The sequence below is a fragment of the Melanerpes formicivorus genome, unplaced genomic scaffold (genome assembly GCF_026170545.1).
Source record: "Melanerpes formicivorus ecotype bairdi unplaced genomic scaffold, bMelFor1.0.p_v2 SCAF_519, whole genome shotgun sequence".
NCBI classification, from domain to species: domain Eukaryota; kingdom Metazoa; phylum Chordata; class Aves; order Piciformes; family Picidae; genus Melanerpes; species Melanerpes formicivorus.
Genome location: NW_027142871.1, coordinates 112,501 through 119,588, shown reverse-complemented (window position 1 = coordinate 119,588; position 7,088 = coordinate 112,501).

The window sequence follows — 7,088 nt, the reverse complement described above, 5'->3', positions numbered from 1 at the left end:
TCAGGGACACAGGGACACAGGGACACAGGCACTCAGGCACTCAGGGACACAGGGACACAGGGACACAGGGACACAGGCACTCAGGCACACAGGGACACAGGTGGCGGGCCGGAGGCCTCTCTCCACTGTGTGGCAGGGGTCCAAGAGCCACCCCAGCCCAACCCAGAGGGTCTTTTGCACCTCTCTAGAGGCCACCCAGAGACCCCAGGCCGCAGCAGAAGCCTCCCCCGCATGCTCTGCAGGCTTCCGACCCACCCCAGGCCGCACCAGAAGCCTCCCCCGCAAGCTCTGCAGGCTTCCGACCCACCCCTGGCCGCAGCAGAAGCCTCTCCCGCACGCTCTGCAGGCTTCCGACCCACCCCAGGCCGCAGCAGAAGCCTCTCCCGCACGCTCTGCAGGCTTCTCAGCCACCCCAGGCCGCAGCAGAAGCCTCTCCCGCACGCTCTGCAGGCTTCTCAGCCACCCCAGGCCGCACCAGAAGCCTCTCCCGCACGCTCTGCAGGCTTCTCAGCCACCCCAGGCCGCACCAGAAGCCTCCCCCGCACGCTCTGCAGGCTTCTCAGCCACCCCAGGCCGCAGCAGAAGCCTCCCCCGCATGCTCTGCAGGCTTCCGACCCACAACAGGCCGCACCAGAAGCCTCCCCCGCAAGCTCTGCAGGCTTCCGACCCACCCCAGGCCGCAGCAGAAGCCTCTCCCGCACGCTCTGCAGGCTTCCGACCCACCCCAGGCCGCAGCAGAAGCCTCTCCCGCACGCTCTGCAGGCTTCTCAGCCACCCCAGGCCGCAGCAGAAGCCTCTCCCGCACGCTCTGCAGGCTTCTCAGCCACCCCAGGCCGCAGCAGAAGCCTCTCCCGCACGCTCTGCAGGCTTCTCAGCCACCCCAGGCCGCACCAGAAGCCTCTCCCGCACGCTCTTCAGGCTTCTCAGCCACCCCAGGCCGCAGCAGAAGCCTCCCCCGCACGCTCTGCAGGCTTCTCAGCCACCCCAGGCCGCACCAGAAGCCTCCCCCGCACGCTCTGCAGGCTTCCCACCCACCCCAGGCCGCAGCAGAAGCCTCTCCCGCACGCCCTGCAGGCTTCTCAGCCACCCCAGGCCGCAGCAGAAGCCTCTCCCGCACGCTCTGCAGGCTTCTCAGCCACCCCAGGCCGCAGCAGAAGCCTCTCCCGCACGCTCTGCAGGCTTCTCAGCCACCCCAGGCCGCAGCAGAAGCCTCTCCCGCACGCTCTGCAGGCTTCTCAGCCACCCCAGGCCGCACCAGAAGCCTCTCCCGCACGCTCTGCAGGCTTCTCAGCCACCCCAGGCCGCAGCAGAAGCCTCTCCCGCACGCTCTGCAGGCTTCTCAGCCACCCCAGGCCGCAGCAGAAGCCTCTCCCGCACGCTCTGCAGGCTTCTCAGCCACCCCAGGCCCCAACAGAAGCCTCTCCCGCACGCTCTGCAGGCTTCCGACCCACCCCAGGCCGCACCAGAAGCCTCCCCCGCACGCTCTGTAGGCTTCTGACCCACCCCAGGCCCCAACAGAAGCCTCCCCCGCACGCTCTGCAGGCTTCTCAGCCACCCCAGGCCGCAGCAGAAGCCTCTCCCCGCACGCTCTGCAGGCTTCTCAGCCACCCCAGGCCGCACCAGAAGCCTCTCCCGCACGCTCTGCAGGCTTCTCAGCCACCCCAGGCCGCAGCAGAAGCCTCTCCCGCACGCTCTGCAGGCTTCCGACCCACCCCAGGCCGCACCAGAAGCCTCCCCCGCACGCTCTGCAGGCTTCTCCGCCACCACAGGCCGCACCAGAGGATCTTTTGCACCTCTCTGGACGCCACCCAGAGACTCCAGGCCGCACCAGAGGCCCCCCCCCCAACCATTTACAGGCTGCAGTGCCAGCCTAGGCCCCGCTGGCAGCCTCCCTTGTCTGCTTTGGAAGGCCTCCCATCCACTCCAGACCTGCCTGGAGGCCTCCCTCGACTGCTCCCGGGGCCCTCGAAGCCACCCTAGGCCTTTCTGGAGGACCTGCTCGACCGCTCGGGCGGCTTCTGACGCACCCTCGGCCATCCGGCGCCCAGCAGCTCCCAGGGCCAGGCACCGGCCTCCCCCTCCGGCCGCCCCTGGGGCCGGGGGTGGCTCGGACTCGGCGCCCCCAACGTGTCGTCCCGTCCCCCCCCGCCCCGCACCGCCGAACATTCGCTGCAGCCGAGGGCTTGCCGCTCGACGCCTACCCCACCCGCCCAGCCCCCCGCTGCGGCCCGGCGCTGCCCCGGCCGCTGCGCCCTGCCTCTCATCGCTCCCCCCACCCGGCAACCGGCCGCCGGGCACGGCAAGTCCCAGGGCAGGGAACAGGTGCTGCCGGGACCCCCGTGCTGGCTGCCGGCTTCCCGGGGCTGCCCCGGGCACGGACAGGTCGCCCCCCCGCCCCGGCGAATGTTCACCGAACCGGCTGCCGGCTGCCTTCGAGCACCCCCCGCCCCCCGCCACTATCGTCCCCCCCGCCCCCCCTCCGCCTCCGCTGCCGCTTCTCCCCGCACCGCCTCCACTGCCTCCCCCCGCCGCCGGCGAACGAGTCGGCGGATCCGTAGGGTGCCGGGAGCCCGAACGGCGAGCGGCTCCGGCTGCTGCCGGGACCGCGGGGATTCGAGCCGGTCCGGCCGCGGCCGGGACCCCGTGCCGGAAGCCGGCATCCCCGGACAGCCCCGGGACGGCCCCGGTCGCCGGCCGGGTGACGTTCACCGAAGCGGCTGCCGGCTGTCTTCGAGCCCCCCCCCCCTCCGCCTCCGCTGCCGCTTCTGCCCGCACCCCCTCCACTGCCTCCCCCCGCCGCCGGCGAACGAGTCGGCGGATCCGTAGGGTGCCGGGAGCCCGAACGGCGAGCGGCTCCGGCTGCTGCCGGGACCGCGGGGATTCGAGCCGGTCCGGCCGCGGCCGGGACCCCGTGCCGGAAGCCGGCATCCCGGGACGGCCCCGGGACGGCCCCGGTCGCCGGCCGGGTGACGTTCAGCGAAGCGGCTGCCGCCAGTCTTTGGGCCTCCCCCGTGCCGGGGCCGCGGGGATTCGAGCCGGTCCGGCCGCGGCCGGGATCCCGGGCCGGACGATGGCTTCCCGGGCCGGTCCCGGTCGCCTCCCGGGTGACGTTCACCGAAGCGGCTGCCGGCTGTCTTCGAGCCCCCCCCCCCCCCTCCGCCTCCGCTGCCGCTTCTGCCCGCACCCCCTCCACTGCCTCCCCCCGCCGCCGGCGAACGAGTCGCCGGATCTGTAGGGTGCCGGGAGCCCGAACGGCGAGCGGCTCCGGCTGCTGCCGGGACCGCGGGGATTCGAGCCGCTCCGGCCGCGGCCGGGACCCCGTGCCGGAAGCCGGCATCCCCGGACAGCCCCGGGACGGCCCCGGTCGCCCGCCGGGTGACGTTCACCGAAGCGGCTGCCGGCTGTCTTCGAGCCCCCCCCCCTCCGCCTCCGCTGCCGCTTCTGCCCGCACCCCCTCCACTGCCTCCCCCCGCCGCCGGCGAACGAGTCGGCGGATCCGTAGGGTGCCGGGAGCCCGAACGGCGAGCGGCTCCGGCTGCTGCCGGGACCGCGGGGATTCGAGCCGGTCCGGCCGCGGCCGGGACCCCGTGCCGGAAGCCGGCATCCCGGGACGGCCCCGGGACGGCCCCGGTCGCCGGCCGGGTGACGTTCAGCGAAGCGGCTGCCGCCAGTCTTTGGGCCTCCCCCTTGCCGGGGCCGCGGGGATTCGAGCCGGTCCGGCCGCGGCCGGGATCCCGGGCCGGACGATGGCTTCCCGGGCCGGTCCCGGTCGCCTCCCGGGTGACGTTCACCGAAGCGGCTGCCGGCTGTCTTCGAGCCCCCCCCCCCCCTCCGCCTCCGCTGCCGCTTCTCCCCGCACCCCCTCCACTGCCTCCCCCCGCCGCCGGCGAACGAGTCGCCGGATCTGTAGGGTGCCGGGAGCCCGAACGGCGAGCGGCTCCGGCTGCTGCCGGGACCGCGGGGATTCGAGCCGGTCCGGCCGCGGCCGGGACCCCGTGCCGGAAGCCGGCATCCCCGGACAGCCCCGGGACGGCCCCGGTCGCCGGCCGGGTGACGTTCACCAAAGCGGCTGCCGGCTGTCTTCGAGCCCCCCCCCCCCTCCGCCTCCGCTGCCGCTTCTGCCCGCACCCCCTCCACTGCCTCCCCCCGCAGCCGGCGAACGAGTCGGCGGATCCATACCGTCCCGAGAGCCCGAGGCGGCGGCACCCAGTGCGGGTCCGGCCGAGGCCGGGACCCCGTGCCTGTCGCAGGCTTCCCGGGACGGCCCCGGAACGGCCGCGGTCGCCGGCCGGGTGACGTTCTCCGAAGCGGCTGCCGGCTGTCTTCGAGCCCCCCCCCCCCCTCCGCCTCCGCTGCCGCTTCTGCCCGCACCTCCTTCACTGCCTCCCCCCGCCGCCGGCGAACGAGTCGGCGGATCCGTAGGGTGCCGGGAGCCCGAACGGCGAGCGGCTCCGGCTGCTGCCGGGACCGCGGGGATTCGAGCCGGTCCGGCCGCGGCCGGGACCCCGTGCCGGAAGCCGGCATCCCGGGACGGCCCCGGGACGGCCCCGGTCGCCGGCCGGGTGACGTTCAGCGGAGCGGCTGCCGCCAGTCTTTGGGCCTCCCCCGTGCCGGGGCCGCGGGGCTTCGAGCCGGTCCGGCCGCGGCCGGGATCCGGGGCCGGACGATGGCTTCCCGGGCCGGTCCCGGTCGCCTCCCGGGTGACGTTCACCGAAGCGGCTGACGGCTGTCTTCGAGCCCCCCCCCCCCCCTCCGCCTCCGCGGCCGCTTCTGCCCGCACCCCCTCCACTGCCTCCCCCCGCCGCCCGCGAACGAGTCGCCGGATCTGTAGGGTGCCGGGAGCCCGAACGGCGAGCGGCTCCGGCTGCTGCCGGGACCGCGGGGATTCGAGCCGGTCCGGCCGCGGCCGGGACCCCGTGCCGGAAGCCGGCATCCCCGGACAGCCCCGGGACGGCCCCGGTCGCCGGCCGGGTGACGTTCACCAAAGCGGCTGCCGGCTGTCTTCGAGCCCCCCCCCCCCTCCGCCTCCGCTGCCGCTTCTCCCCGCACCCCCTCCACTGCCTCCCCCCGCCGCCGGCGAACGAGTCGGCGGATCCATACCGTCCCGAGAGCCCGAGGCGGCGGCACCCAGTGCGGGTCCGGCCGAGGCCGGGACCCCGTGCCTGTCGCAGGCTTCCCGGGACGGCCCCGGAACGGCCGCGGTCGCCGGCCGGGTGACGTTCTCCGAAGCGGCTGCCGGCTGTCTTCGAGCCCCCCCCCCCCCTCCGCCTCCGCTGCCGCTTCTGCCCGCACCTCCTTCACTGCCTCCCCCCGCCGCCGGCGAACGAGTCGCCGGATCCGTAGGGTGCCGGGAGCCCGAACGGCGAGCGGCTCCGGCTGCTGCCGGGACCGCGGGGATTCGAGCCGCTCCGGCCGCGGCCGGGACCCAGTGCCGGATGCCGGCATCCCGGGACGGCCCCGGGACGGCCCCGGTCGCCGGCCGGGTGACGTTCAGCGAAGCGGCTGCCGCCAGTCTTTGGGCCTCCCCCGTGCCGGGGCCGCGGGGCTTCGAGTCGGTCCGGCCGCGGCTGGGACCCCGTGCCTGTCGCAGGCTTCCCGGGACGGCCCCGGAACGGCCGCGGTCGCCGGCCGGGTGACGTTCACCGAGGCGACTGCCGGCTGTCTTCGAGCCCCCCCCCCCCCTGCCGGAGCCGCGGGGATACGAGCCGGTCCGGCCGCGGCCGGGACCCCGTGCCGGAAGCCGGCATCCCGGGACGGCCCCGGGACGGCCCCGATCGCCTCCTGGGTGACGTTCACCGAAGCGGCTGCCGGCTGTCTTCGAGCCCCCCCCCCTCCGCCTCCGCTGCCGCTTCTCCCCGCACCCCCTCCACTGCCTCCCCCCGCCGCCCGCGAACGAGTCGCCGGATCTGTAGGGGGCCGGGAGCCCGAGGCGGCGAGCGGCTCCGGCTGCTGCCGGGACCGCGAGGCTTCGAGCCGGTCCGGCCGCGGCCGGGATCTCGTGCCGAACGTCGTCTTCCCGGGACGGTCCCGGGAGGGCCCCAGTCTCCTCCCGGGTGACGTTCACCGAAGCGGCTGCCGGCTGTCTTCGAGCCCCCACCCCTGCCGTGGCCGCGGGGATTCGCCCCGGTCCGGCAGCTGACGGTTCCCTGTGTCGGACGCCGGCTTCCCGGGACTGCCCCGGGACAGCCCCGGTCGCCTCCCGGGTGACGTTCACCGAAGCTGCTGCCGCCTGTCTTTGTCCCCCCCCCCCGTGCTCTCCCTCAGGCGGGAGGTAGACGTGCTCTCCCTCGGCGAGTAGACGTGCTCTCCCTCGGCGAGTAGACGTGCTCTCCCTCGGCGAGTAGACGTGCTCTCCCTGGGCGAGTAGACGTGCTCTCCCTGGGCGAGTAGACGTGCTCTCCCTGGGCGAGTAGACGTGCTCTCCCTGGGCGAGTAGACGTGCTCTCCCTGGGCGAGTAGACGTGCTCTCCCTGGGCGAGTAGACGTGCTCTCCCTGGGCGAGTAGACGTGCTCTCCGCGGAGATCGCGCTTGTCGCCAAGGGGTCGCTGTTGCGCTCTGCCTCCGCCTACGTCATCGTACAAGCCGGCGTGATTTCTGCGACCTGCCGCTGGGCGGAGGTCGGCTGGTTGTGCGCTCGCGGAGCTGACGGCCCTCCAGTTCCGTATATGAGGGAACGAGTGACGCCGAGCACTCCCAGGGCAGCGCTGCCGAGCGGCTGCTCCAAGCCACCCGCCAGGCGGCTGGGCAGGGGTCCGTCTGGCTTCTCGGTGGCTTTCGCCCGGGTCAGAGAGGGGACCCGCGGGGCCGAACAAAGGCGCGGCGGTTTGGAGCGGCCGCTGGCGCACCCTCAGCGGTGTTGGATGGGTTTCGCTCGTCCGTGAGCCGGAGCCCAGCCCGGGCTCGGCAACGAAAGCGGGGAAAAGAAAAAAAGTTGACGAGTGGCTGGCGCCGGCCACTGCCGAAGTGTGGAACCCCCGAAGCGAAGTTTGCCCGGTGGGGCACGGGGGCAGAGAAAGCCGGGGAGACGTGGTGCCGGCGTCGGTCCCACCAAGAATGGAAAGCAAGCCCGTCCAGGCACGGCGAGAGA